This window comes from Schistocerca serialis, chromosome 1 (assembly GCF_023864345.2).
Source record: "Schistocerca serialis cubense isolate TAMUIC-IGC-003099 chromosome 1, iqSchSeri2.2, whole genome shotgun sequence".
Lineage (NCBI taxonomy): Eukaryota > Metazoa > Arthropoda > Insecta > Orthoptera > Acrididae > Schistocerca > Schistocerca serialis.
Genome location: NC_064638.1, coordinates 426,374,814 through 426,383,185, shown reverse-complemented (window position 1 = coordinate 426,383,185; position 8,372 = coordinate 426,374,814).

The following is an 8,372-nucleotide window of genomic DNA, read 5'->3' as shown; positions in this document are numbered from 1 at the left end:
CTCAAACAAGTACAATTATTGAAAATAAATATAATTTTCGCAGGAAACATTTTTCACACATTAATAGGCAAATTTTCATGGAAGCAGCCGTGCTAAAGACGATAAACAAAAATCAGCAGTTTTTACTTGCATGTGGGTGAAACATAGCGTTTTCCGATTGGCTTTCCAGTTTTGATGTTTCATTGGTTGCTTGGTTGGAACTGGGACGATGTGGTGGGGTTAGTTCAAAACTCTCTGTCGTTTCCATTCTCGCTTTTTAGCGCCATGTCAAAGTTTTTTGTCAAAGAAATTTGACGAATATTTGATTATATTTCTTTGTCAAAGAAATATGATAGTGTAATATCAGCGTAGGATAGGACTATTTTATGCACAAGAGGTAACATGGCGGTAACCCAGGAAATGGTAATCGATGCTATAAAACAATAAAAGGAGGGAAGTTAATTTTCGCAAACATCAGACCTACTTACGCATTTTATAAACACAGTTATTTTGTGTATAAATAACTCAACTTGTAAACAGTGTGAATGTAAACTGCACTATGCAAGCTGTACAGAAAGTTCCTCACACAAACTTGGGCTGGTATAAAAGGACATTACTAATGTTTAGAAGCGACATGAACTGGCAGACATTTGTCGCAGGTGACACAAGTGGAAGGTCAAATGACTGATATTGTAAAACTACAATGTGCAAGATGACTAAGTGTACCATATAAAATGAACAGCTTTCGGTTGTTGAACTCACTGTAGTTGGACTGGATTCCAGAAGATGTAGTTCCATGGATATGACTAGTCTTCTGTGTGGATTCGCACGCTGACACATATACATGCAGACGTATGTAACTTGACGAACTCAAATGAAAAAACTCAATAGCTGCCTTATCAGTAAGCAAATATTGCGTAAATACACTGTCGCTTGTCGCCGCAAATAAACTCTATACCTGTGCACCAAGTGTATTTTCTAAAGTAAAAACAATAAGCAGTGACCCCACAGAGACATTATTTAAATGACTGTGGTGAACACTGAAGCTGTTAACGAGAACTGTTTGCTGACAAATACAGAACAGAAACTCGACTCACTCGGTTTGAAAATCTGACATGTTCTTCAAAAGTTATACCACCACAGAACTAGTGAGAAACAAAATTACCAATTGACCTGATCGCAAAGACATCTGACATGAAAAACAGAGATGAATATGAATCATAATGTATTAATTACATTTTTCCCTGAGGTAGCGATGTTAAAATACTTTTGTAGCGCTGATACTGCCTTTTGAATTTTCGTGTGATACGAGGTCTGGGGCGACAGGATGGATTTCCCTAGACTGCAACCGATCGTCACATATTTGAAACATGAAAGGAGGTGAGGAAACAACCTTCTTGAGAGCATGTGATGTGAGAGTGTGACCGACAGCCAACGCCGCCATGGGACAAGCCCCCACCAACGCGCTGGCTTCTTAATTTGTTCGAAAAGTTGCCGCCAGAGACCGCCAAACGATGCGGAATAGTTAGCTCCTTTCACAACAGATAGCACCAAGTGGGCCTTGAGTGGGAAATGTCAGTTCTACATGTTTCGTGTGTCTCGTATTTGCGCTTAAGAGGGCAAGATACCATTATACAAAAAACAGTAAAAGGTTAAAACAAAAACAATAGGCTACTCAATAAAAAAGCTCATGTTTGTAATGTTGTACTGATGCATGTTTTCTAAAGATTTATGAATACTTTATAAAAACAATTGTATTTTGTATGGCCTTCATGGAAAGATGCACTCAAGGGCAGTGCGATAGTGTTAGTGCGCAGAACAGTTTTCTTTAAATAAGATTCTAAGAGAACACAAAGAAAATGAGAATTTCATTAATTAATCATAGTACACTACAATGTGTGTTTACTGAACTACTGCACAGTGTTCGAGGAGGCAATCAAATGTTACTTTATAAAGGTATAGAAAAGTACCTCCAATTTTAATTAATGTCTGAAAATATTATTAATAATTTTACATATGTAACTAAATTTGTGTATTAAAACAAACGATGTACTAATGAGATGAAGTAAATAAATTATTCACGAATAATTTTTAACGAAGTGTCTATGAGCTAAGATGTGCAAAGAAAACCCTGTGACACAAAACATAATAGGTACCTTCGTTCATCTAACGATATAAGAAAGTAGAGCACGACTTATTCGCTCTTTCTCTCTGTTTTGTCCTCTACTATCGAGATAAGCTATTTAAGTGTCTCTTGTATGCTTTTGTTGAAATTATGTTAATTTGATATTCAGTAGCCATGTTTCATTTGAAGATCCCTTCATTTGCTATTCGTGTTATATGTGATTTTATTAATCACTACTTAATTTCAGTCAGGTTGCATCAAAGAGTAGCTGCTGGCACATTGTTTCATGGCAATGGCTGGACACTGTTAGTGTTAATTCGCTCTTTAATCAATCACATTATAATTCATAGATCTCAGATTATTTTTACCATTCTTTTTCTCTCAAAATCCGGGAAATGTTATTACGTGAACTGCATAGTGTTCAGATCGGTCATTGGCCTCAAAACAATATGAATGTTTTATCATTTCAATAGCATTGCGAGAAACACTCATGTAGTGCTCTCAAGCCATATTTACCAATTATTCAATGCTTTCTTAAAGTCATGTTTACTAGCAGAGAAAAAAAATTAATTAACATTTCATTTTAATCAATTAATTCATATCGATATAACCAGTAATAACATAAAACTATTTTATTTTTTTATTTTTATTTTTTATTGACAAATGCTATCGATTGTCAACAGATGTGTTATCAAGTGTATGCAGTGTAGTTACCTGTGAGATGTATGATTAGTTTCCCTGCTGTACATAAGTTACTAGTAGCTACTCCCACGCCCAATACTCTCCTTTTTTTACATAATGTGTAACACTATACGCAAAACTGTTGTTTTTCTTATTTAATGTTTTACCATCTGTCTTTTCGCTACGGTCACTTATCTATGAGTTATCATATATTTTCGACAAACCATTGATTGTCATTTCTATTGAGTTTAAAATCCGTTTATCATTAGCCCTGCTTTCAATGCTTTCTCGTATTGCTGCAGTTTCCATTGACGACTCAGTTACCAGTACATTCATTTCGTCGGACTGCATTATTTCGTCCAATTTTTCAGTTACATTGTCACTTCCATAGTAAAATTCTATTTGTAATGTCTGTATTTACTAATAGATTCTACTTATTACTGTGGATATTAATAGTCTATTGGCAGGATGGTTTCTGTCTGCACATGGAATGTAACAACAATATAAATGGCTATGTTATCTGTCACTACATGTAGTACACTATTTTAATAGCTGAAATTATCAATGCAAAAGAGAGCAAAACTATTTGTCTAGAAATAATTTCTGAAATAGTTGTACAAATTGGATACAAATGTGCCCTGTGTGATTTAGTTGATGTAATTAACTGAGTTTTTAATCATATATTGCATCTTGGTCCCTATTGTTACAAGAATTCCATTTTGAAATATTATACATGAAAGGAAAATAAAACAATATAGTCGATGCACTTTCCAGACGCCCACAAGGTTTAAACAAGTTTACAGAACTAAATGAACAAACAGTTTCTAATAAAAGACGAAAATTATAGACCCTATTACTTAACTCTGACAAGAAATGCGCAATTAATAAGGGAAGGATGCTTGTTGGAGGAAGGTTGAAGAGAAACTCAATAACAAGAAAGATGGAAATCGAGGTAAGTATTGCACAACATACAAAGGTATGTTATTTCATTTGCGAGGGCTGCTATCGAACTGTTTTTGAGTTCTGTATACCTGAATATGATGTCACTGATTTTATTAAGTCTACATACAGCATGTTATGCCATTATAGAGTAAGAAGTGAGAAAATTATGTCATATTGTTACTCTCCAAATTTGTAGCACAAGAAGCAAAGAGTAATAAAAACATGTATCACATGTCAGAGGGTCAAACACTCCAATAGATCCTACCTGAATGAGTTACATCCTATCATTACAACTAAACTCTTAGAAGTAGTGTCACTTGACACAGATGGACCTTTTCCTCAAGGAAGAGGAAGTGTCAAATATGTGATTCTATGAGACCCATTGTAACTAACAAGATTATTAGGAGGATAGTAGAGGGCTATTTTCTTTGAATATGTAAACCGAAGGCCACTGACAATGCATAATATTTTACAAATCCTAAATGGAAAACCTTTCTCAAAGAACAACAAGCAAAACATATTTTAGTAGCCTGATTGCACCCAGAAACAAGTCCAGTTGAATGTGTATTCAAAGAGTTTACTTTCTTTATTAGAACTTATCTACCCAACATGCAAACAAAATGAGTAGAGGCCATTGCTCCTTTTCAACACATAGTTAATAATTTATCAAACTCATTTACCAGATTTACACCTACTGAACTAATGTTAGGAGAAAATGAGCTTGATGGGTGGTCAAAGCCTTTGCCACATATGCCAGGGCGTGAACCTTCACTCAAAGAGAAAATTAGAAGCTGCAATTATACTACATGAACAAGTACAAAAAAGGAACACTAGGTAAAGAAAGAAATTAGACAGGACTTGCACCTCCAATATTGGAGATCCGGTGTTGTTGTGAACATATGCAAAGCTAATAGTGTTAAAAAGGTACACAAGTAGTGGAAAATATATGCAGGACGTTTCCTGGTAATGGAATTTCCGCATCCTGGATGTATTTGTTAGCATATCCGAAACTGGGAAAGATCAGAGGGATGCATGCACACAAAGATGCGAAGAACTATGTTTAGTGTACATGTGAAAACATAAAATGTAGAAGAGAGTAAATATGTAAATAAATTAGTAGTAAATTTAAATTATGAGCATTGTCCTGAAGGAAGACTTGATGATAAAGATCCATTTTGCATCACTACTAGGTAACATAACTGAAAATTATGTATGTTGTATGTAACTTCACATATATATAGACAATACTGCTATGTTACGACATGATGAGAGTTAGGAGTATTTTGTGAGAAGCAATCGATTCATATAAATTGCGAGGCATATTTTTGTAATATGATCCAATGGGTACTATTATTTTAAGCTTCAAGAGACTTAAAAGTATGTATGAATATATACAGCTATATACAAACGAACTACGGATATACACAGCTATGTTCATCCCAACGACCTACAAACTAACGTCAAATAGGTATAGTCAGTAGGTATAGAAAGTTTAAGTTAACAACTGCATTCAAACTGAGGTAAATGTTACACTTACAGCTATAATCTGCTATAAAATACGACACTAAAAACGAGGTGCTGCCAATGTAAAGGGGTACTATGTGGAGGAAAAACTGAATGAATGATTACATATGTCAGAGAGTAAAGTTACGCTCACCTGGCATCAAGCAGGATGTATAAACTCTATTGAAGTAATTGTAATGTGCACCAATATAAAGATGTTATTTTGTTGGCAGATATACTTCATCTAGATACCCTTTGAATGAATGAGTATGAATATATGAACAGCTGGTCGACCTTTATGGAACCAGAATCTACCTAGTTAGTTAAGTATTTTTTTTAAAAAATAAAGACGATGCAAATGGCGCTTTACAAGTTACACTTTCTATGAAGGGAATGTGTGATTAAGGCAGAGGTAATAACGTTGGGCTCTGCTTGTACTGTAGTTACAGGTATTTTGTGTGAAAATGTTTTACGAATGAAAAATAATCATTATGGAACTCTATCATATTCAGCTGTTAATGGAAAAACAAATGACTGTTAGTTGGGACAGGTAGAATTTTTTACTTTAGCCTTGAAGGAACACAAAAGACTGTGCCAGTTACTAATGTACTCTAAACTTTGTATACCTCCACATATGCAGAAGTGTGAGTACACCTGTATAGATGTATCTTACACAATTTAATGAGAAGATGTTGTAGAATGAAGTGAGTATAAGTAGTTGTTTTAGATTGTCTTAGCTACAATTGCTGGACACACTGAACACATAAACTGGTACATGAATCAGTGTTGTTTCAGACAATATGTTTGACGAATTTCTGCATAAAAGAGAACTAATTAGTTGCACAGGGAAAATACATTTGCATACAAGAACTTGTCTGGTATAAATCAATGATGATGTTGCTGCTTGACAAACAGATATAAAAAAACCTCATTACTGACTTGCACGTTGAAAGATGCAAGAAAACACATCACACACTATAATGCAACGCACAATAATACATAATAACATTGGTACTATTAAATCTCCACAAGGGTGCAGTGACTGGATAGCCCACATAAGTGGAGTGTTGACAAACAGAGAAGACATGGTTGATAATATGAAGTAACGACATGTTGAAATAGTTTTATTCTCCTTTGTGAATAGTAATTATTTCTGTTCTCTGTAGTAAAAAGTTTCTTATATTGAACTTTGTAGAAAGTCATATACTCCACAGTTAGATACAATGGATGCAAATGAGTGTGTTAATTTTTCTCTTGAAGTACAGAATCTAGATATGGCAGGTGTGATCATTGGATGGGGATACCTGTCCTAGCCTGTAAGATAGAAGTCTACAATTATAGTATTATTTTTATTTGTCTCTTCTTAAATGTAAACCTATATGTACTTGTGCTGAGATTATTATTTTGATTGTAATTATTGTACTTATGTGATATATTGTAATGTATTTGTGCGAAATAAATGTTCAAGAGTTAAGAAAAATGTGAGTGAAAGGCTACACCAAGTGGCACATGGGTAAATTCTGTAGTACTATGGTGAGGTGTTGTTAGTGGAATTGAACTGTCGTCCTCCTGAATGTGAGCCCAGTATGCTAACCAGTCAATGTTTGTATGCGAATAATATTCTTAGTGAGCTTCAGATCCAGCTTGTCAACAGTAAAAGCAGTCAAACATATTATTTCATTTATTCTATCATTATTTGAATCAAGGTTATCTGTTAATGCTATCCTTGTGGATCTCATCTTGACATACGACTCTGTAAGCCATAGAATGCTGCTAGAAAAACTCTACTGCTATGGTTTTAGATTATCATAACTATCTTCTATCAGGTACTAACTGACTGACAAAAAACATATTGTGCAGTTCAATGACATAAAGTCAAATGTCTGGGTATCACACAGAACGTGCCACAAAGTTCTATGTTTGGATCTTTACTTTTCATAATATATGTAAATGACCTGCTCAGCACTTAGAAGCATTAAAGCAAGAAAGTCGATATTCTCAGAGCAGCCAGTAAGTGGCTCCAAAGCAATGAATTGCATGTTAATCATGAAAAATTGTAAAATCCCTTATTAGCTTATGTATTAAAGGTGATAGGAGTGATTGTGCTCCAAATAAACTATGTGGAATCCATCTTGAGTCAAAATCAACGTGGGATAATCATACAAGTTCTATCTGCATTACGTTAGCATGTATGACTCATTTGTTAACTAAACTAAGGTCTTGTGTTAGTGATAATTTATAGAGCAATGCATACTACGCTTTTTCCACACCCACTTGTCATATGCTGTTTTGTTATAGGTGATTTCTCCTGGAGTAAAAGAAGTTCTCGTTTGGCAAAAGAAGAGAATCAGATCCTCTGTGGAGTCAGAATAATGTCTTGTAGGCGATATACCAAAAAACGTTATTACGCTCTTTATACTAAGTTGCCTAACTCATACAAAGAAACTCTCAAACTATGACAATCTTTTCATCAATACGACACATACCTAAAACAGCAGATTAGCATCACAGGTGTTAGACTTAAGAAAACTCAAGAAAGTTACAGGTACCTGAGGTAGTAAAATTATTTAACATGTTGTCACAGAGTAAGGTGTGATCGAATATGTTTAAAAGCGCCACAGTGTAATGGCTTATAGAAAAGGTATTTTATACAATAGGGTAATAGAAGTGATCCACAACAACTACCATCCAATATTCTTCATAAGACTTTGTTGTAGAATCATAGAATGCATTCTGAGCACGAACGTAATGATATATCTTGAACACAATAACTTCCTCAAAGCCAACCAGCTTGGATGCCGAAATCATCAATCATGTGAAACCCAACATGCCCGTTTCTCACATCACATAGTGAAAGCTATGGATCAAGGCAATAAGATAGATGCAGTATTTCTTGGCTTCTGAAAAGCATTTGACTCAATACCACATCTACGCTTATTGCCAAAAGTTAGATCATTTGGGGTATCAAGTGAAATTTGTGACTAGATGGAAGCTTCTTGGTAGAGAGTACGAAGCAAGTTATCTTGGATGGAGAGAACTTCAGGTGTCCCCTGAAGTATGTTAGTACCCTTACTGTTCATGTTTTATATTAATGACCTTTCAGACAATATTAATACTAACATAAGCCTTTTTGTAGATAATG